This window comes from Phoxinus phoxinus (assembly GCF_949152265.1).
Source record: "Phoxinus phoxinus genome assembly, chromosome: 10".
Taxonomy (NCBI): Eukaryota; Metazoa; Chordata; class Actinopteri; order Cypriniformes; family Leuciscidae; genus Phoxinus; species Phoxinus phoxinus.
In genome coordinates, this window is record NC_136885.1 from 21,387,140 (window position 1) to 21,411,535 (window position 24,396).

Here is a 24,396-nt window from a genome sequence, read left to right on the forward strand (position 1 = left end):
GCAGTGGCCAGGATCAGCGTGCCACCATTGTGAGTATGTATGTGTGTATTTGTGCAGTCTGCTAGTTTAGACTGCTATCATCAAGGGAACTGTGAATAAAATCCATAACTGTCATTGACATTTCTGTGGTGGAACCAGGAAGATCTGGATTTCCACAGTGAGAAGAAGCATTGAATGATAAACACTATTGGACTGACCCAATATCAGGGCATTTTACATAGATACTTTTTGTATTCAAAACATTTACATACAAAGACTCTCAGAAACATGGATGTCCTGATGTCTTGGAAGCATTGATTGTCACACTTTAGAATAGGGTCCAATTCTCTAATTAACTACAATGAACTATTAACTACGAATTTTGTTTCAATAAGCTCCTAATTACTGCTTATTACTAGTTAGTAAAGTAGCTGTTAAATTTAGGTATTGGGTAGGACTAAGGGATGTAGAATATGGTCATGCAGAAAGAATATCACATTTATAAGTACCAATAAACAGCCAATATTCTAGTAATATGCATGCTAATAAGCAACTATTGAATAGCGAGAATTGGACCCTAATCTAAAGTGTTACCGCATTGATGTTTTATTTCCCTTCTATCCTTAATTAAAGTCGCAATGTAACAAAAGTAGCGATACATTTTTTCTTCTGTAGTGTACTGTGATTACTTGGGTAGAAAATTTACATGGGTACTTGGTTCAATACATTGGGTGTTGATTAAATGCAGCTATTTTATGTTCTAAGAATGTTTTCTGACATTTCAAATAAGTTACATTGGCTGTTTCTCAATATGCGTTCTTAAACAATCTTGTGCCCGTGTGTTCTCGTACTATGTCATCATCAACTGTCAAAGTCCAGTTCCAATACTCAAGAATGCAAGTACAGAAAAGGCATGCGAGTACCCGGAAGTGTTCTTGACATGAAGAAACGCATTGAGTGGAGACTTGAGAGAATCGAACCATTAATAATCGCAGAAGTCATTGTGGGCGGACTACCAACGGAAGTCTGTAAGCTTTAAACTTCTCTTGTTCTCAAGAGATTCCCACTGAAAGCTCTCAATTATGTGACAGCTCATGAAAGTAAACATTTGTTGTTTTGTTTGGCATAATTTTAATAAAGTTGTAAATACTTTAAGAAAGCCTGTAGTACTTTTTAATTGGCATATATAAAAGAATCTTAACATTGACAAAGCGTAACATTAAATATACATACTTATTTACACAAAAACTCATCTAAAATAAAAAGATAACAACGTGAGTAAATATTTTAATAGGTCATGACACCTGTGATGTTACCATTTTATTTATGGTGCAGTCCCACTGTCTAACATGTGCTGAATGGTCAGTTGAGCAATAAGATCGCAGCACATCTCAATTCTCACAAAGATGCGTTTTGTGTCCTCGTATCCTTCTGAGTTTCTTCTTTTTTAAGGTAGCCTGGCAGACTGGTCTCAGCGAGAACGCAAGTCCGTTCTTTGAATTGAGAAACAGCCATTGTTTAATTGTTCTGAGAAAGTTAGAAAAACATTCAATTTTCTCTCATGATTGATGAACTGTTTGTGTACAGAACTTTGGCGTTAAATGAAAACTCTCCATTTTGTAAACAGATCTTATTGTGAAAGAATCATCCATATATTTTTTGACCTCATAGTGTTTAATCAAAATGTCATAACTTTTGATTAAAAACAACACACTACTCCAATCATTTAGTCTGCTTAAACCCGCCCTCCACAATCGACTGCAAGCTCGCATTAATTTGAGTGCAAAGACTACATCTCAAAATCCAATCAACAACTGGTGGATAGAGCCAAATTTTCTCTTTTTGATAATCTGTCACACTCGGATGGATCACAATATGGAAGAAAAGATCCATCACTGTTTCAGTTTCATTGTGACTTTTAGCTACAATGCGGTAATTATTATTATTATTATTTTTTTGTCTCTGTCACCAACCCCTTTCAAAAGCTTCTGAGAACAGGTGTAGTAGCCTTCTGTCCTTTCAGCCCCAGAATGAATTTCATTTGCACCTGCGTCACTTCCGCTATAACATTTTCGGAGTGTTTCTTATCTGTTCTTTCTGGCATTTGGGAAAAGGTCAGAAAAGAATGCGCTCTGTAGACTGCAAGACTGTTCTGTACAAGCACAAATCGCAGCTTTACTCCCCGGCTTTGTATCGCCGCATCCTGAAACATTTAACAAACATTGGACCATTTCAATGCACAATGGAACATGGCTGTTTAAGAGTCGATTGGTGGAGAATGTGAGTGTGTGCTGCTAGTTTTCATGTTCCATATACATGAAAGACATAAACTAGCCTCCATGACAACAAATATACAATCTGGACTATTTCCACAGCATCTGCTGCACTTTTATTCATACGTGTGTGTGTGTGTGTGTGTGTGTGTGTGTGTGTGTGTGTGTGTGTGTGTGTGTGTGTGTGTGTGTATGTGTGTGTGTGTATGTGTGTATGTGTACGTGTGTGTGTGTATGTGTATGTGTACGTGTGTGTGTGTGTGTGTACGTGTGTGTGTGTGTGTGTGTGTGTGTGTGTGTGTGTGCGTTGGTGCGACCGGATTATGAGGACAAAAACCATGGATACATACCGACTCTATGAGGACATACCGTAACTACGAGGACAGCACTAATGTCCTCATAAGTCGAGCAGTGTAGAAAGGCTTATCAGGCTGCGCCTAACCACCTCCCGCTTTTTCTGAAAATGTCCTTATAAATCCGTTGTATCCGTTTTTCAGTGTGTGCCAGTGTATGCTCAGAGTGTATAATCTCCCTCTATGTGAAAGTCGACGCTACTGCAGTATCATACACATTTCACACACCCAGACCACGCCCAAGCGCGATTCATTGGTGGAACGCTGGAATCCTCGTCAGTGATTGTCTATGTGAAATTCGACGCTAATACACCCAGACCACGCTCAAGCGCGATTCATTGGTGGAACGCTGGAATCCTCGTCAGTGATTGGCTGCTGGAATCCTCGTCAGTGATTGGCTGCATTTCACATCCGTCAAAGTCAGCGCGCCTGCGCCTCTGATCTTCTATCGCAGACGTGTGGTGTGACGGTGTGATTAATCCACTGTCTATGGATTAATCTGAAGGTTAATCATCATCATGAAAGATTAATTAGCAGAATTCGAGCGAAGTTGACGAGCTATAGTGGGAGATTTTCACTTTAAATCACGAGGAAGGTAAGTGCGTTTATTTATATATTCTACCTTTGTGGAGTTAAGTGTCATGAGTCAGACAGTTTTGAATAACGTTAGTTACATTACTTTAAACGTGGCCATTAATCGGGCTAATATAAGTCCATAAGCAGTTAAAATTGCGTCTCCAAACAACTTGCACATGCTATTCACGTTTTTTGTTTTGTTTGGTACTTAAACGAAATTCTCTTGTTGTTCATAGACACATACAAGTATTAGTATTAGTTGATGAAAGATACATCTCCATGGATGCTATGAGAGAATTAATTTACATTTTGAAATAAATCAAATCTATGTTGTCATGTCATCATGATGACTGGTAAAGTTGAGTGGATGAATTTACAGTTTAATACAGTAAGATACAGAAATCTATTAAATAAACAGAAACGAAACTAATGTAAAAGTATACTTTCATTAATGTAAAAGTATACTTTCATTAATGTAATGTTACTGTCATTAGAATGACTTGAAAAAAATATTTAGTTTATTCATTTTAGGGCTGGATATTAGCAGACATTTTATGATTCAATTTTAATTCACATTCTTTCGATTCTATTTCCAATTTGATTTTACATGTATTATTTTAATGTAAATCAGGTGTAATACATGTAACATTTTCTAAAACTTTCTCTCTATAGTTAATTTTTCTAAGTAACGAGTTTAGCTTCGTTTGATCTGAGGCGCCACATTAAAGAGTGATAAAATGGTATTAAAATGGACTGAATTTGAAATCGGAGACTGTTTCTTATCATAAGTAGCAAGCCTCAAAACCTCACTTATCAACTATTTATGTGTAAAATGTTGTATTTATTGATATAGACTACAGTCTGATAATAATGTACTGTATATAAAGCATCTATCTATCTATCTAATATATATATATATATATATATATTTATATATATACACACATACTAATTATGTTGTCTGGAATGTTTTCAGTCAACATGTTAAGAAAGAAGAGAATAAAACCTGAGCAGGATGCAAAAGAACACATATTGTCGGGCAAAGACAAAGCCTTCATTGAGGGACGACAAATCAACACATTCAAAGGTAAATTGTGCACCACAAGGCAATTTGACTATGTTCAGACTGCAGGCAAATCAAATCATAAAGTAGGCATGCACTTGTAAGAATGAAAAGTAGGCCTATTGCTGGCAGTCTGGACATGATCTTTCACATTCACACATTTTACCCTTGGGTAAGCCGCTAATTTTTTCATAAAGGTTAAGAGATGGAAAAAAAAAAACTTTAAACAATTTTTTTATTATTATTATTTTAAAATAAATACTTAACTATGTATACAGAGAATAATGTAAACATTATTCTCTGTATACATAGTTAAGTATTTATTTTTATTTTATTTGTTGTACCTAATTTGGTTACAACCAAATTCAACTAGTAGACTATATCACAGTGAAAACCAATGCTTGATTTTTTTTTTTTTTTTTTTTTTTTTCTTGCACCTCATATTACATTTATACATTACACAGTTTTACAGGATTTAACTCTTTAAAAGGATAGGTTGGTTAGCTGTGTAACATATAGGTGCACTTGGATTCATGTTTTATTTGTATTATTATATATTATTTTGCTCTTTTAGGGAGAGGTGTGTTTGCACTTGAGCACATTGAACCATCCACCTTTGTTGTTGAATACCGTGGGATTCTCTCTCAAAGTAAACATGTTAAAGATGTTCAAGGCAACTACTTGTTTGACTTCACATGGAATGGAACCAGTTATTGGTAAGCTGGCTGTTTCTTTTTTGGTTTATTTATTTATTTTTGGTTCATATTCAGAGCAAACTAGTTGCATGTCATTCTAATAAAAACAGTTATGATTATGATGATTATTATTATTACTATTATTATTACAATATAGGGCTGCACGATTTGGGGAAAATGTCATATTGCGATTGAGGTCAATATTGCAATTGGAATATGCAATTGCGATATAATAAACAAATGGTTTCATGAGTCTACTTGCTTGGATCTAAAGCAAAATGCACACACAGATTAGTGATAATTCTGAAATGTGTATTTCTCAACTCAAACTAGCAACAACAACTAAATGATTGATAACATCGAAGCCATTGATGTCTGGATATAAATTAATCCACCCCCATTAAAAACATTAATTATAGCCATCCAACATTACAGTGATTCCATCATTACAATTGAAAGCTATAATAAAAAATAAAAAAACATTTATTAGACTTCATTAAATATAACAGCTTTTAATTTAAGTGAACTTCAAATAATCCTCACATAAACCCATAATAAATGTCATATTTACCTGTGCCCTTCCTGTCTTTCAGGTATACAGAAATTTAATAAAGTTATCAAACATAATAAATAGACTAATCCTTATTAAAGCTACATAAGTTCTTTAGTCAAGAGCAGTGAGTAATTTTCTCTGTCCCCTTTGTTCTTTGATTAACTTTACTGACAGAAAGCTTTGGCTGCTGGCCCTTTAAGAGCAGCCGCTGCTGACAAGAGACGCGGATCTCACATGCGCCTCATTCTCTCACAACTCTACACGTCCATCATAAGACTGCTCTTATGTTATGAAGATACTCGACAAACGACATTTTGGCATAATTGTGTGTTATTGTTCGTTCAAGCGCGAAAGAGAACTGTATTTCTGGCGCATGTCTTTCTATGAGTCACAGTCGGACATTCAGCGAATCAGCGCGCTCTCTTTTGACTTGTCTCGCATTAATGGTTTTAACCAATCGCATGAGAGCATTATCATGTAACACTAGCCAAAGGATGACAAAAAATAACAGATGCTGCGTTAATTGCGTACCAGCCCATTGTTTATTTTACATAAAATCGCAGCATTTTGCGTCATATAATTGCACAGGCTTGACATCGCGATTACGATTGCGATAAGATTAATCGTGCAGCACTATTACAATAGCAGATTTGCTATGGTTCTCATAACATGAGGAACTTATTAGTTAGTGATAATCAATAACATGGTTATTTTTCAACTGGGGTATTATTTTTTTACCTTAAGTGGATCATCTGACCTATTAAATTCTTAGGAAGTCAAGTTAACTTTCACAATGTGTATTTGAATATAGGTTAAATAGGCCAAGGTTAGCCTAACCCAAATGTTCAGTTAGAACCGTATGTTTCAGTGTGTGTCTATGTTTTAAGTTTCTTACTGCACTATTTTTATCACCGCATAGATGCAACAAAAGAGTACGGTGGACATTCACTTGGACGACTGGTGAATGATCCAAATTGCAAAGTCAAGACAGTCATTGTTGACGGAAGGCCACACCTGTGTCTGTTTAGTATAAGACATATCTTTCCAGATGAGGAGGTCACATACAACTATGGGGATTCCTCTTGGCCTTGGCGTTTAAGGGTGAGTCTCTTAAATAATTTATCACTGAAAGTCAACCATGTTCTGTATTTCATGAATGTTAGTTTTTTATATGATGCAGATTATTTTTTTTAAATTCTGCATGTCTGCTTTGTGCACGACGGAGCAATGAAAGGGACACTAGATATTTAGACTTTGGTTGATACTAGAATTAGTTGCGGTGACCAATTGGCAAACATCCTTGCCTCAGTGTTGTACCTGTCTTTCTCATAATTACAGGAATTGTGTGACGAGACATCAGTGGCTGTGACTGAATGCAGTGTGAATCCTTCCTCATCAGTGAAACAGAAAGTAAGTGAGCGCATGTTCCTTCATTGTTTTCTTCTCTTTGACACAGGCAATGTTAAGTGTAGGATGGTTGGGCACCATACTAGACTGGTTGACGTGGACTGTCGTCTTAAAGACCCTGTTGTGACGTCTCAAATTCGAGTAAAATGTACCTTGCTCGGTTCATTCATTTTCATAACTCGTGCGTTGGGGGATGGGCATGACACTGACCTGAAATGTAAGGACAGTTCTCCACTACGAGGACCGTCATGTCAGGGATAGGGTTTGAGGAAAAGATGTTGCTTTGGGTATGTGTCGGCTGCTTCTTTATTGTGGATAAGCTGTAGACCCAATATGCACACTTTTCAATCTGGATATGCTTTGTGACTTTCAGTCACAGAGATGTAAACTGTTAAGGCCCATTCACACTAACCATAACTGTGTTAGGGTCCAACCAGCAGACGGTAACGTTCTGTTTATTGTGATCGCATCTTTGACTGCCGCTTATATATTGAAGCATGTTATAGCAGAATTGATTCCGATTGGCTGTCAATTAAGCAATGTATCGCAATACAAAAATGCAACAATATATATTGTGGATAGTGACAATATGTATTGTGTATAGGACACCCAAAAATAAAAGTTACTGTTTGAGGGGAAACAATCAAGTTTACAGAGTTTTAGTGTCAATACTACATTAAACTACTATATATATATAATGCAGTGGGGGAATATTTGTGGGTCCTGATAATGCTAAATGTCTTTTGTTACCAGTGAAAAGTGGCCTTCATTAATTTAAATATATCTAGTTGGTGACAGAGTGCAAGCATATTTGTCTAAAACAAATCCATCCATCCATCTTCTTTTGCTTATCCGGGGCCGGGTCGCGGGGGCAGCAGTCTAAGCAGAGATGCCCAGACTTCCCTCTCCCTAGCCACTTCCTCCAGCTCTTCCGGGGGGACACCGAGGCGTTCCCAGGCCAGCCGGGAGACAGTCTCTCCAGCGTGTCCTAGGCCTCCCCCGGGGTCTCCTCCCGGTGGGACGCGCCCGGAACACCTTCCCGGGAAGGCGTCCAGGAGCCATCCGGAACAGACACTCCACCCATTTGCATTAACCCTTTGAGCCCGACGGCATCGTCCACGACGCCACACGACTCCTCCGATAAATATTTATATTATTTATTTGATTTTCTTACCGTTTTTTGCAGCAGAAAGCTAACGACCTAGCCGTCACGGGGGTGTCTTTGGTGTCTTTCTAGCCTTTACAGAAGTTTTTCTATCCAGCCTGGAACTTATGCGTCCTTTTAGAGTGTTTCAGCAATAAATCCAAACGCTTATATCCAAGTTTTATCCACTTGATGTCCATAATTTATACATTTTCTGTCATTTTTGCCGCTAGCTCGATGCTAGCTGCCATTTTGGATATCACGTGATTCTTTGCGTGAGGTTGTTGACCAATGACAGGCTGATCCGTCGTCCACGTTGGTGTGCGTCATTACGCATGAACCAAGGCTGATATTGTGGAGAGAGAGAGAGAGAGAGAGAGACGCACGGCACAGTGGTTTCGAGGGGAGAGAGAGACGCACAGAGAGACGCGAGTTTTGAAGAATACACGGAGAATAATGGATCGTCAGAGATTGAGAAACATGGATCTAAATCAAGCGCTGGCCTTTTTTGATGCCATGGAGGATGATGGATTTTCTGGAGAAGAGAGCTTTTTGACTGATGAGGAACTAGATTATCAGAATGGTCTAGACCCTGCTGAAGAGTAAGTTCCATTTATTTATTTACTGTAAAAGTATATAAAAAAAACGAATATTATAAAATATAAATTTTCTAAATATGTAATAATAAGTTCTGTAAAAGTAGTATTTCGTTTTCTATGTTTGTTACAGAGTAGTAAGAGTTGTGGATTACACTTTGTCTCTCAGCCATTGTTTGTATCTCTAGGTAAACTCAGACAAACAAAGGATAGTGGGGGGTTGGTCACACCTTTTAGCTGTGGAGAGAATGTCTCAAGGATGTTGTAGTGGGGGGTTGGTCACACCTTTTGGCTGGGGAGAGAGTGCTCATATTATAGCTGTGGTGGGTTGGGGGGTACAGTAGCAATCTCAGCCATTGTTATCTTATGTGAGAAATCAAATACAAAAACACTAATTGATCTGATATGTATGATCTAATATTTTGCTTTATTTGTTTTACAGTCATGATAATGAAGACACCAGCCCACCCACCCGAGCCAGACAGGAAAGCTCCCATTCTTCCGCTGAGGAGGGTCCTCCCACTTCTGCTGCAGCATCCCAGCCTTCCACTTCTGCTGCAGCATCCCAGCCTTCCACTTCTGCTGCAGCATCCCAGCCTCCCACTTCTGCTGCAGCATCCCAGCCTCCCACTTCTGCTGCAGCATCCCAGCCTTCCACTTCTGCTGCAGCATCCCAGCCTCACACTTCTGCTGCAGCATCCCAGCCTCCCACTTCTGCTGCAGCATCCCAGCCTCCCACTTCTGCTGCAGCATCCCAGCCTTCCACTTCTGCTGCAGCATCCCAGCCTTCCACTTCTGCTGCAGCATCCCAGCCTCCCACTTCTGCTGCAGCATCCCAGCCTCCCACTTCTGCTGCAGCATCCCAGCCTCCCACTTCTGCTGCAGCATCCCAGCCTCCCACTTCTGCTGCAGCATCCCAGCCTCCCACTTCTGCTGCAGCATCCCAGCCTCCCACTTCTGCTGCAGCATCCCAGCCTCCCACTTCTGCTGCAGCATCCCAGCCTCCCACTTCTGCTGCAGCATCCCAGCCTCCCACTTCTGCTGCAGCATCCCAGCCTCCCACTTCTGCTGCAGCATCCCAGCCTCCCACTTCTGCTGCAGCATCCCAGCCTCCCACTTCTGCTGCAGCATCCCAGCCTCCCACTTCTGCTGCAGCATCCCAGCCTCCCACTTCTGCTGCAGCATCCCAGCCTCACACTTCTGCTGCAGCATCCCAGCCTCCCACTTCTGCTGCAGCATCCCAGCCTCCCACTTCTGCTGCAGCATCCCAGCCTTCCACTTCTGCTGCAGCATCCCAGCCTCACACTTCTGCTGCAGCATCCCAGCAGCTGCCAGGAATAGGCTAGAGGATGGATACCCGACCCAAGCCCGACGGGACCCGCCGGTACCCGACGGGCTGGGCCGGGTTCGGACAGATATTTAGAAATGATGTTCGGGTTCGGGTCGGGCTCGGTCACATCAGCGCGAAGGCATTGAACATTTTAAATTTAAAACAGGTTATTATGTAGGTAGCCGATGTGCCTGATGCTTTCACTCGATGCAAACGTTCGTTTTTGTGATTAAAAAATATGTAAAATATTACCATAACATCTGTCTTCCTGTGTGCGGAAATTTGTTTATGTAGCCGTGGCCCGTGACAACGAAACACGTGCATGTACGCCTGTGTTACGTGCGCTTGTTGCTCCGCGCGCTGAAACGCTCATCTATTGACATTTCTGAATCTCTTCCTTTCAGTTGCTTAATAAAAGCGGGCTTTCCACACAAACAAACGTACATGTGTCATTAGTATGAGAATAAAAAAAACGGGATTTTAACTTTCGGTCTCGGGTCGGGCTCGAACATAAATATCTGTATGCCTGTCGGGGTCGGGTTCGGTTTACTGCTCTGTCGGACGCGGGCCGGGCTCGGACAGAAAAATTCGGCCCGATCCGCACTCTAGAATAGGCCATGAACGGCTGCAGTCACGGTCTAGAGGGAGAGCGCGGTCAAGGTCAAGATCCAGATCCAGATCCGGCAGCTTGAGGGGTCGACAGAGTCCTGAATCCACAAGGTCGAGATCTAGATCACCTCAGCCAGCAGCCCCAACTCCATCATGGAACAGTAAGAGTCAGCCAGACATCCCTCCAGTGCCCAAAAGGTTCGTCCCAACAATAAAGCCAGGACATCATCCATATACACACCATTGGACCTTTTCAAACTTTTTGTCAGTGACAGTGCAGCAACCACTTTGTGTAATAACACATACACAGACGCTGCAAAAAAAACATTGCCAGTGGCAAAAAATATTCCTGGAAAAAATTAACTGTTGAAGAATTTTTCCAATATTTAGGACTGACTTTCTTTTTTGCACTGGTGAGACTGACAAATATCCGGGACTACTGGAGGACAAACACCATTTTCAGCCAACAGTTTCCCCACTCAGTGATGGCACGTGACAGGTATCAGGTCATTTCCTGGAACATCCACATGAGCGACCCTGATGAAGATGTCCACAACGACCGGAAGAGAGGGACACCAGCTTATGACCGGCTGTTTCGTCTGAAGCCCCTTTTAGATGACATCAAACATGCATGCAGAGCATTTTATCGCCCACGGCAGAACCTTTCAGTGGACGAGAGGATGGTGCCAACAAAGGCTCACACTGGCATGACGCAATATATGAAGGCGAAGCCAACTAAGTGGGGCTTCAAACTTTTTGTGCTGGCAGACAGCAGCATTGGGTACACTTTAGACTTTGCTGTATACACGGGGAAGTCTGTGTTTGCTTCTGGTGTAGGACTGGCATACGACTCGGTTATGTCCCTCATGAGCAAATCATTCCTAGGGAGTGGCTACAATGTGTATGTAGACAACTTCTACACAAGTCCAAAGCTATTCATGGATCTCTACAGCATGAACTTTGGAGCATGTGGCACCTACAGGGACAACAGAGACGAGGATGCCCCCGCACAACCACAAATGCCATGAACAAAAAGGATCCTAGGGGCACCATCAGGTGGATCCGTGACGGCCCTCTGGTTTTCGTTTAGTGGATGGACACTCGGGAAGTCTCTGTCTGCTCCACAATTCGCCCGGCCTTCTCTGGCAACACAGTTCAGAGGAGGGTAAGAACTCAGGATGGAGGCTGGAACACCAAATCCATTCCATGCCCAACCCCTGTCACTGAATACAACAAGAATATGGGAGGTGTTGATCTTTCTGATCAACTCATCCAATACTACTCCGTTCACCAAAAAACATTTCAGTGTAAAGTGGTCCTTTTCGTGTTACACAGGACCAGAGACTAGTTTTCCCTGTGTGCTTATCTGCTGATATTTCACATGGTCCGAAACTGTTTAGATTGTAGGGCTGGAATACATTTTAATTGTTGCTTTTTACCCCTCAGGAAAAAGCCAAATGAATCAGGATGAAACTGAGAACACCAGAGGTATTTAAACATTTGGGTATATTAAAGTTATTCCATGTATATACATATAGGTGTATAGGTATACATATGTATGTTTGTTTGTTTGTTTGTTTGTTTTACAGAGACCAAATTGAGGAGAATAGTGAAAAGGCCATGGAGCCCAAATGAAGTGAATGCTGTCATGAAACATTTCAGAGTCCATATTTCAAAGGGACACCTTGCAACAAAGGCAGAGTGTGAGCAGTGCAAGACTGCAGAGGACCCTGTTCTGAGAGAAAGAACGGCCCAAAATATAAGGGATTTCGTGAGGAACCGAGGTTTGATGTTGAAAAAGAAATCATCTTAGAGTTCTTCGAGAGATCAGTGTTGCCTTCCATTAAAGGTTGTATCAGCGATTTCAGGCCCAAAAATAGGCCCAAATATAAATGATCACATTCATCTAATTTTTCCTAACGATCCGCTAGCTGCCCGCCCCATAAGTATGCCGTCCAAAAACCGCGTCTCTGTAGGCAGCCTAGGCTCTGAGATCTGCACACAAAAGGTGGGGGTGTTGTGGTTTGAGATTTTGCGGTGATTGGTTGGAACTGTCGGTGATTGGTTGGAACACTGTTTATTTTGGTTTTGGTGGTTGGTGAAACCCATTGTTTTTGTGTGCAGATCTCAGAGCCTAGGCTGCCTACAGAGACGCGGTTTTTGGACGGCATGCTTATGGGGCGGGCAGCTAGCGGATTGTTAGGAAAGATTAGATGAATGTGATCATTTATGTTTGGGCCTGAAATCGCTGATACAACCTTTAATGTCTGTGGGTTTTGTTCTCTAAAGTGTTTTTGGGCCAGAAGAGTGTTCAAGACATCCTTTTATTTACTTTTATTAAAACACTGTTTTGAAAGAAATTTACAAATACATGCATTTACTGGAAGGCAATTTAATTTGGTTTTATTTCCAGTGTGTTGCTGTGGTCATTTTGAGGCACACTCCCTCATGCACTTTAGTCCCATAATGGTTAGAGATGTACCGATTACAATTTTGTATTGTAATCCTATTCCGATTTTTTCCGAGGTTGACCCGCCGATACCGATTTTAGCCGATTCCGATTTCATTTTTTCTAACCACTGAACAGCACACACATTTATTTTCTATATGTTTTTTTTAAAATATAAAACACCATATACTTCTACCCAAACTGAATAATAAAAACAAGTTTAAATGGGTGAATTTTCTATAAATATTTGAGTCATTTCATTTTCTTTTCTGACATAGCCTATTCCAGTTCTTGTTAAAACACACTAGACATGCAAATTCAGTGCATTTTTGGCACTTTTTGTGTGAAATCATACTTATTTTGCACATCAAAAAAAGTGTGCTTTCACTTTAATTGAGTGTGAGCAGCGCAGCAGAAATAGACTCTGCGCTTCACTGCTGCTCACGCGACGCTCCTGCTTGTCCTGCTCCCGGTGTGATGCACTCATTGATTAACATGCACGCTTGCGGTGTGAAACTGACGTAATTCATGAGGTTTTCTACATGTGCGTTCCGTGTGCACGTGTGATGCTGATGTTGCGCGATGTTAATCATGCGGCGCCAGAGTGCGTTTGACCGGTATATGTCAGACTGACTGGCCGATCGCCGGTCATGGCCGATCACGTGAAAATCGGCCAATTCCGGTCCCAAGCCGATCAATCGGTGCATCTCTAATAATGGCCTTATTAGACCTCAGTTGTTGAGCCTTTTTTTTACCATTTGCAAAATAAAAATTGCCCTTTCAATTTAATTTTGTTAGTTTTTATTGGCTGTCTAGTTGCATTTCTTCATCTAATTGTCCTTTAACTAGTCTTCTATGAAGTGTAAAACTTGCTGATCTTTAATCCTTTTCTCCAACCAGGTTCATTTTGCACCACGTGTATATGTTGGTTGATATAGCAACAGCACATTGTAGCACTATTTCCTTAGGTGTGCGTATTACTTTTACAGGTTTAGTGGCAGCAAAAAGATGCACAATCATTTGTGAATTCACTCTTTAACGTAGAATAGTTGATTTGGTTTAGTATGGTTAACTCTAATACAGGTACTCCTGCTATGTGTGGAGTTAATTGTGATGTCCATTTAAACCCAGTTTGTCCTCATAATCAAGGGTTAGTCAGGTGTTTGTGTGTGTTTGAGAGTGTGTGAGTGAGGTCCAGTTAAACCCAAAATGTCCTCATAATCAAGGGTTAGTCAGGTGTTTGAGAGTGTGTGTGTGAGCGGTCCAGTTAAACCCAAAATGCCCTCATAATCAAGGGTTATTCAGGTGTTTGTGTGTATGTGAGAGGTCCAGTTAAACCCAAAATGTCCTCATAATCAAGGGTTAGTCAGGTGTTTGTGTGTGTTTGAGAGTGTGTGAGTGAGGTCCAGTTAAACCCAAAATGTCCTCATAATCAAGGGTTAGTCGGGTGTTTGAGAGTGTGTGTGTGTGTGAGAGAGAGGTCCAGTTAAACCCAAAATGTCCTCATAATCAAGGGTTAGTCAGGTGTTTGAGAGTGTGTGTGTGAGAGGTCCAGTTAAACCCAAAATGTCCTCATAATCAAGGGTTAGTCAGGTGTTTGAGAGTGTGTGTGTGAGCGGTCCAGTTAAACCCAAAATGTCCTCATAATCAAGGGTTAGTTAGGTGTTTGTGTGTGTTTGAGAGTGTGTGTGTGAGAGGTCCAGTTAAACCCAAAATGTCCTCATAATCAAGGGTTAGTTAGGTGTTTGTGTGTGTTTGAGAGTGTGTGTGTGAGAGGTCCAGTTAAACCCAAAATGTCCTCATAATCAAGGGTTAGTCAGGTGTTTGAGTGTGTGTGTGAGTGAGGTCCAGTTAAACCCAAAATGTCCTCATAATCAAGGGTTAGTTAGGGTTGTGTGTGTATGCATGATTCATATGGTTACAGATGTACAGTTTAACCCAAATGGTCAGCAATGTTCATTTAGATACTAATAAGTCTTGAACAATCTTCTCTTTTCACATTAACAAAACCCAATCAACTGGAAATATTTAGCTTTATTCAAAACTATCTTTAGACACAACTTCTTAAAATCTAATGAATAAATTAAGACTGACATTCAAGGTTCAATTATGAAAAATACTTGTGGGTGAATGCATTTGTCAGTGATGGTGAAATAGTAAACTCTCCTTTTGATTTTTGATTTTCTTAATTTTTAAAGCTAAAATATTTCCGTATTTCACTTTCCCTCTTCTCTCTTTGCTCTTCACTCACTTCACCCCTGTAAATCTCACATTACAAACTCAGGTTAGTTTTCTGAAATCTCTCTTAAAGTTTAAGCCAGGGTGAACAATTGCTGATAATTTCTTGTTTTGTTTTTCTATATGCTGGTATTGAAACAAACTTAAGTGATGTGGCACTCTCATGGGTAAAGTTAGTCCAGGTTATACCAGGTTAGTCCTCATAATTAATGGTCAGATGTGTGTGTGTATGTGAGTGATGTCCAGATAAACCAGGGTAGTCCTCATAAATCATAATTGAATCAGGAAACGCCCACTCCTGCCCTGTCCTTACAGTGCTTTAGTTTGTCAGGTCTTCATATTACCAGACTGTGTCATTAGAATTAAATTCTGAGCAGTCAGATTTTTACCCCATGCCATAAGGAGCAGTTTAATATTTTGTATTAATGTCTATGACAAAGGGAAAGGTGGGTCCCCATAAACCAGGATGGATCTTTTTAGGGGGAAAAGTCCTTATAAAGCACCCGTACCAGTATGTGTGTGTGTGTGTGTGTGTGTGTGTGTGTGTGTGTGTGTGTGTGTGTATAGGGTCTCACTGACTTCATTCTGTGGGGCTTTGTGAACTTGTGAGTCATAATTCTGACGATGAGTGTCTTTCCACCGGAACAAACGACACAAGGAACAAAAAGAACAGTGCAGTCCTCCTTTATTCTATTGCTAGTTCTTACACAAAAGCACAAACACAAGCAGAACGATTCTGCATACAACATTTTTTTGGACAATTTTGTTCCATCTAAACCTTTGTCTCCCTTACAGTTCATCATCATCTTTGTGGGCTGAAATATAATGTTTAATGTGTAGGGGTGTAACGATACACGTATTCGTATTGAACCGCAAAGCCTGAAAAGGCTTTCGGTTCGGTACGCATTACAAACCGAACGGTTCGTTGGACCATTTTTCCTGCCGACCAAAATTTAGTTATTTCTTAATTTCTCTAGCATTGCTTTCTTTTTACTGTATCGCAAACGTACCGAACCGTGACACCAGTGTATTGTATCGAACCGAACCATGAATTTTGTGAACCGTTACACCCAGTGGTGTAGTCTAGTTTTTTGTAGTGAGTATACTGTGAGTATACTGTGACCCCCCCCCCCCCCCCCCCCGCCTAACCCGTCTCATCACCCCATAAGCACCACCACACTCACTAATGCATACAGTATGCAACGACATGTAATTGAGCGCATTATGAGACTAAGTGTTATCAACATGTCAATTTATTATAAGCAACACAAGACTTTAACAGCCAATGACATTTACAGCAGAGGAGACTGGACTGATTTTACTGTTTAGTGTTAATCACCATTTAACTTAGCCAGTTAAGAGCTACATTTAGCCTTAGATGTTATATGAATATGGTCCCTGAAGCGCAGGTTTTATCAGCTGACAATAGTAATAATTTAAAAAAACATTATAGGCACAAATACAAATTTACTTTTAGAAATGGTGCTTTTGAAAGAAAATGGTGTTATTGTTTTGGCAAGTTTACTGTTTAAATTAAAATATGTATGAAAACTTGTGTGATATTCCTTTTTAAAATAAGTTTTAATAGATTTCATCGTTATTATTATTTTACAGTAGCCTACATTTTACTGTGCAATTTCTTTCATAATTTCTTTGAGTTTATACCGAACTTTTATTTTGACAGGTTGTCGTAAAGACATTACAGTTTCTGTGTGTGTATGATACGAATGAATGACGATAGTTTTATCAAATGAAATGGTGAAATTCTCATGAAGTGACTCTCATAGAAGCTCTGTGATGAAGTTCACATGTGTAGCCTACATGTCCTCATACAGTGAAGCGCTGACACAAGCACGCGCTTACTTCAAGTGTGTGTGTGTGTGTAGTAGAGCACACATTGAGCGCTCATTCCCAGAGACGCGTTGAACAACTGCAGTCTCTTTGAGTTTTTAATATTCACGCGATTTGATCTGTGTCCATTGCAAACACAGACGCGGTGAATTTATGAATGAAAGTGTAAAAGTTCTGTCACAAAACGAAGTTGTTACGTATCCTCACGCTTTTTTTAGTGGGTATACGGAAATACTTGGCATTTCCTAGTGGGTATACGGCGTATACCTGCGTATCACGTAGACTACACCACTGGTTACACCCCTATTAATGTGTGGTGGTCTCTTTTAACTTAAACTAGAAGTCTAATCCTGACACCAACACAACTGAGATGTTCAAGATATATGGGTCTGTGATTTTGTATCTCTTTGGCAATGCATATAGCATGCTTGTATTTGAAGAGTGATAGTCTTGTTCTAGAATATTCTTCTTGACAAATAGATTAAACATTTATCACTTTCATTTCCAATGCAAATATAAGCCAGGCCAAATATTACGACTTTCCATTTACACATGCTAACAGCACATCTAGGTCAGGTTAATGCAAAGGCATGATAATATTTTTACTGTAACCACTGATCTACGTTGTTGGAGGTTGTCCTACTCCTAAATAACGGATGGTAATAGTAGATGTTCCACGGACTAAGTCTCTTAATAATCATAACAGAGTCTGTGAATCTTATTTGACTAGAAGTAAAAATGTATCTTAGTTGTGAATGTAGCTGGTTAGCAGTCTGTATTGAATGTGATGATATGAAAAGACCATGTATGTTAAATATTGTCAAGAAACTTCAAGCGTGCTTTCACAATGGCAGTTTAGTCCGAAACCGAGCATGGTTTGCATGAAAAATTGATAATGTGAAAGCTGTCATAAGGATCCGGGAGTACACTGGGGAAACGATGCCGAGACTACATGTAGGAGATGGTCTGAGTTCGGTTGCACTGGAACTGTGGTGCGATTTGCATGAATGTGAGTTTACAAGCAGCAGAAAGCTGCCTTCATGCGGAGCACATAAAGTAGATGGAAGTGTTGTTCACTCTGCTGCACAAATAATACCAAATTAATAATAAAAATAATAACTCAATACATTGACCCACATTCTGTTTACTATCATGCGCCATGCACATCTGTTATGATGAATTAAGATGCATTAAGATGAATGCAAAATGCACCAGGGTTCAATATAATCAAGTGAGTGTGCAACCAGACCAACACTGCAGGGGGCACCGTATTTTAATATTTTTTAAATGCAATTTATTCCTGTGATGGCAAAACTGCATTTATTTGAAATAGATTTTTTTGTAGTATTAAAAATGCCTTTACTGTCTAACTTTTGATTAATTAAATGCATCCTTTCTGAATAAAATTAGGTCCCACTTTATATTAAGTGGCCCTAATACCTGTGAACTTACATGGTAACTACATGTGTACATAGTATGTAACTACAGTGTAAGTACACATTAGTACATAGTATCTACAGCTGTAACATTTGCGAAACTACACATATGTAACAACCCTCAGAATGGTATGTGTAAGTACAAATGTGTAACAGGACATTGGTAACAACATTTTTTCACTTCAGTAAGTACACATGTGTAACAGTAATTATGTAACTACATTTTGTAACAACAATATGTAGCCTATTTGTTGTTCCACTTCCACATGCAGTTTTAGATACTGCAGTTACAAGTTGGAATACATGTATTTATGACTGGCAGGACTAATGTTGAATTACAACTAAAGTTTCACCTTGTGATACCAGTGTTACATGGTAACTCCTCAGGAACTGTCCACTTAATATAAAGTGTAATTGTTAAGGTAATTGTTGTGTACATCAACTGGTAACTGCAGTATCTAAGACTGCATGTGGAAGTGGAACAACAAATAGGCTACATGTTGTTACAAAATGTAGTTACATAATTCCTGTTACACTGAAAAAAGTGTTGTTACCAATGTCCTGTTACACATTTGTACTTACACATACCATTACGTGGGTTGTTACATACGTGTAGTTACACTAATAATACAGTTGTAGATACTATGTACCAATGTGTACTTACACTGTAGTTACATACTATGTACACATGTAGTTACCATGTTAGTTCACAGGTATTAGGGCCACTTAATATAAAGTGGGACCCAAAATTAATTCAAAAAAATCTTCAAACTTTTGAATGGTAGTGTATAAAATAAAATATATGAATAGTTGTTTTTGTATAATAACAATTTTCAGATAGCAGATTATAACTACGGCTGCAACAAATTATTATTTTGATAGTCAATTATTCTAATGATTATTAAATTGAATAATTGACTAATTGTTTATTAATCAATAGGCTTTGATCTATTATTCAGCTTTTGCAGTTTGTAAAAATATTGAGTCCTATTCTAAGTTAAACAAGGAAATCACTTTAATGTTGGTAGGTTTTGAGTTGGCAGCCCTGCATGTGACAGCATTTTTTTTTTTTGTTATGTGAAAGGGACACTATGTAATTTTTCGCCACTAGAGGTTGTTTATTCAAAACAAAGGTGTAGCTTGATGACGTCTTGATTTCGCGGAATCATGGGAGTTGTTGTCTTCACCTCTACAGCTGGTGGAGAATACGACAGGACTCGGGCAGAAATCATATTCATGGATGACCGGTAATGTAAAGATTTATCGATGTTACGAAAGCTGTTGGAGCGATTGCTAATGAGAGACAAGCGTGACACACGGCTCGAGAGCAGTGGAGCTTTTAATATGCCGCTAATGCTTATTCCGGTCATGTGTATGTGAGGTATCGCAGCGCTGTTTTGTCATATTAGATACATTTGAGTGTGTTGAAAATTGCTATAAAGCTACTCTGTGGGTTTGCTCTGTGGATACTATATGGAGACACTTGTTGCACACTGCAGCGAGCTAGAACGATATTAGGCATGGTAAATATGGTACTCGCCAGTGCTCACCTGTCTAATAAATCACATAATATATTAAAGCGTCTTTGGTGTTTCCATGGTTTCTACTAAATAAAACAGGAAATCGAGGGTAACGCGGGTATGATGTCATTGTTAGAAGACGCACGGGCACGGTCCGTGTCCTGGTTAAAACTGCTGATTTTTATAGATTTAAACATTCTTAGAAACATTGTAAGTAAACAAATCAACAAAATATATCACATTTTTCTAGTGGTTTTTGGATATTTTGATCCACAAATCTTGCATAGTGTGCCTTTAAACTTTTCCACACTATAGACCTTATGTAGCTCCGCCCCTTTTCAGCGCTGCACTCGTTGTCTTTTGTCTTCCTGTCTGTATTCTTACAGTGATCTTGCCTATTTATGAATGAACGGCTCGTTTTAAAATCTTCCCTACTGACATTTGTTAAGACATCTGCTTTAAACATTACAATCCTAATGATAACTTTCGTTAACTTTACATTAAGTAAATCCACTTGAAAAGCAAATTACTCCTGGACAGCAATGCCATAGAAATATACAGAGCCACCGCAAAACGGAAGTTCAAAGACAAAATTCTAAAGATGGCTGCGCCCTCGTTTCTCTGGCGCATAAGGTCTATAAAGTGGTGCAGGGATGATGTATTTTTGTAGGCCAACCCAGAAGTTAGTAGGGGTGGGAATCTCTAGGCACCTCACGATTCGATTCGATTACGATTCAGAGGGCTGCGATTCGATGCTAAAGCGATTATCGATTATATGAATCTTTTTTTTGTTGTGTGTGTGACTATAAATACTTTGCTTTAAAAGTACCAAGTAATGACCCATAAAAAATGTAAGAAAATTATATTTGATTAACATTGTAAAGAACCAACAGGAAAATAAATGTGTGCCTGAACTAGCAGCATACTTGTAGTAAATTAATAATATAACAATAACAAATGATAACAAACTTCAACATATTCTGAATCTCTATTAACATAAAATACGGATGTCTACGCATCACGTTACAGTTATCCTACTCGCTTTCTTCAGTGATTCCATGACTTCGGTTTTGGTCTTGTTGTAGAGTGTGGGGATCGCTGTGTCTGTAAAATATCTCCGAGATGGGACGTTGTATCTCGGCTCCAAAGTGTGCAACATAGCGCGAAAGCCCTGGTTCTCAACGACTGAATATGGACGCAAATCCTTGGCAATAAAAGTTGCGATTGATTGTGTAATGCGCTTTGCCTTTTCCGAGCCGGGTGGAAGCTTTGACAATATTGTTTCCACGCTTCAGAGTTCCGTCTTTTGCGTTCCATCAATATTACGTTATTATCGATTATTATATTATTTTTTTTGAAAATCGATTTTTGCCATTTGTGAATCGATTCAGAATCGTCCACGTCCGCATCGCGATGATGCATCTAAGAATCTATTTTTTCCCCCACCCCTAGAAGTTAGCATCACACTGGTTCCCTTTCCAAAAACCCAATAGGATTTTTTCCATAGGCTTTTGAATTGTCACGAAAAATAATAATGAATCAGAATCTAATTAAATCATATTGAGAGTTTTTGAACAAATTGCCAGCCATTCCTAGTTCAGGTAACAAACAATTGAAAACATTGGAAAATATCTTCTATGTTTCAACAAATTTAGCATTCTGAACAAACTGCATTCCCTTGCAAGTTTTTGTTGTGTGCGTCAAACAACTGGCAACTACAGTCTATAGGCAGAAATAAATGAATCTTGTTTACAGCACCCTCACAACTAGTGAGACAGACCCTGTTAGATCACTGTACAGCCTCGTACACATTTATGACAATATTTGGATTCTGTATTGAGAACATTTTTGGATTACCGTAAGTGGCCTACACGGACTTATCCTGTGAATCTGCGCAGTCAAGTGTATGAGGGGAGAAAGTGAAATATTTCAGGTTAGATGCAGATCTGTCTGTGGTTTTCTCATAGAGCTACAAAGACAAGAAGTGGAATAAATATCCTCTTACTGACACACACACACAAATGCACGTCACTAAGAACACGGTGCCTTGTTACACAAGCCCCCACTGGAAACAGGATGCTGCCTTATCACACACATAGACTCAATGAGTAAACACATTCACCAACAAATTTAGAAGTCTGTATCTAAACCCTGTCACCGCGTTTGAGAGAGTGTGTGTGTGTGTCAACTAATGTGTTAAAAGTTAACACAGAGAGCTGTTATTCACAGAATGAATCAGCAGAGAGGAAAAAGGAGAAGGAAACGTTGTGGTTGAGCACGCACAAACACGTTAAAGCACTCGCTCACATATATGTGCACACACACGCTCGTGCACAAAAATAGCTCAGTCAGCGTAAACAACACATTTCATTCATAAAAAGCAGCTCAGTCTCCGCCCATACATGGTCTGTCCTCATCGAGTCATGTGATTTTAAACCGCACAAAGCAGAAACAGAGAGACATATACCCTGAAAGGGAAAGGAGTGAGAAGAAAAGAAGGAAGGGGAAAGAGAAAGAGAGAGAGAGAGAGAGAGAGAGAGAGAGAGAGAGAGAGAGAGAGAGAGAGAGAGAGAGAGAGAGAGAGAGAGAGAACTAGAGTAAGAGAGATGTGGATGTTAACGGTTCTCTCGTCATCACTAGTTCCAGTTCCTTGGTTGGTGAAAGTAGGAAACACCACAAACGTCACGTGAACAGAGTTCACTTTCCATTGTCGCAACCCACCCCCTCACACACGCTCATACATTACACAAACACAGACACACACACACACACACACACAAATTTGGCAACTGCACACTAGAGTCACCAGCTGCCTTTCTCTCCACCCACGAATTTCACCATTGCAACAAACAACTTTCCATGTTTCGCACAAACACTTTACAATTACAGCATGACAGCTGCATCCATGATGGGCTGAACATCACAAAAGACTGTGTTTGTGTTTGAGAGAGAGAGATTCACAATTTCTGTCAGATGGAGCATTGTTTCTTTGGTCTATATTCAGTTCTAAGTTTATTTTTGTGACAGGGGAACTTCAGGCATTTATTTTGGGGTAGTTGACGCATAATACACCCATCGACTTTTTTCTATATCAAAATAATGATTTCTATATAAGTCAGAGGTATTAAGGGAAGTGCATAGGTTTTTAGGTCCTGTAACAATTTATTTGAAGTTGGTACCCATTTGTATTTACTTTTTGCCTTCACTATAGTTCATTTCAAATAGTCAAATCATGTAACAAAATATTATTTTTACTATGCAACTGTATACACTTATTTTTTTTACATTCTAACATATATTTCACTTGACATCTACAGTACATGTGCTTCTCATCGTTTGTGATGCAACTCCCCAGACAGGGGTGTCTGTGTTTGAGTGAAACAGAGATATTTCAGTTCCATTGTAACTTGTGACAGAGACTGAAAATGCGTAGGTAACCTGCAGATGCGTGGGTGTGTCATCGGAGACTCATGACCGACCACTTCCCCTTTCTACAGGTATACAGGACACACACTGGTCACATGGTTGGAGGAGAGTCAGGCGGTCAGACAGACTGAGGTAGGCTACGTGTGACATCCATAAAAGGACATCTAATTGGCATTAGAAAGCACACAGACACAATCATGATTGTCAATGCTTAATTATAATTATTGAACAGTCTCGGACATTACAAATGGTTAGGTTTAAAAATTGTGTGGATAAATCATATCTTATAACATAACAGTCAGTCAAAAATAACCATTGGATGACATCTTGAAAATAATCTAAGTACACACAAGCACTAACATCATGCTAAATTTGGGGGGGTGGGGGGGGAGAATCAGTATGCACGTATGTAAATGAGGTTGAAAAATAAACGTCCTAGTATTGTGATAAATTTAAACAGGGTTGCACTTTGTAAACAAGTCCATGCTATTGCATAAATCACAGTTTTGTAATTAGACTGTTTCTATAACAGCCCTTGTGTTTTACCAACATATACACATATGCACACACGCAAACATTCGCGCTCACAAACACACAGAGCGGCGTTTTGGGCAGCCGTGCGTAGGAGACCTTTGCGTGTTTAGTGCGGAACCGGGCTGTTGAAGGCCTGAGTTGTCATGGTGATGATAGTTTGATTCACCATGGCGACTAATGAGTGAAAGAGAAAGGGAAAGACAGACATGAGCAAGGGAGATTGAATCATAGGAAAAGAGCGAGAGAGATCCAACTTAAGCATCATCCACCGAACGGTTAGATGAAACCTGCCAACACTGGCTGAAAGAAAAACTGTAAATATGAGGATGATTCAAATGGTGTGAAAACAGCGAGAAAATCAGAA

General features: G+C 39.7%; 1 protein-coding gene and 1 long non-coding RNA gene across 2 annotated transcripts in view; one reads left to right on the top strand and one right to left on the bottom strand.

Annotated features, from left to right (window-relative positions):
* Positions 1 to 24,396, bottom strand: part of alg2 (ALG2 alpha-1,3/1,6-mannosyltransferase) — an 88,472-nt gene that overhangs the window by 52,807 nt on the left and 11,269 nt on the right. The window lies entirely within an intron of this gene.
* LOC307005702 lies at positions 4,684 to 12,539 on the top strand. The gene is made up of 4 exons (XR_013799320.1): positions 4,684 to 6,593; positions 6,831 to 6,902; positions 12,025 to 12,066; positions 12,168 to 12,539. It is a non-coding gene; the product is annotated as an uncharacterized lncRNA (long non-coding RNA).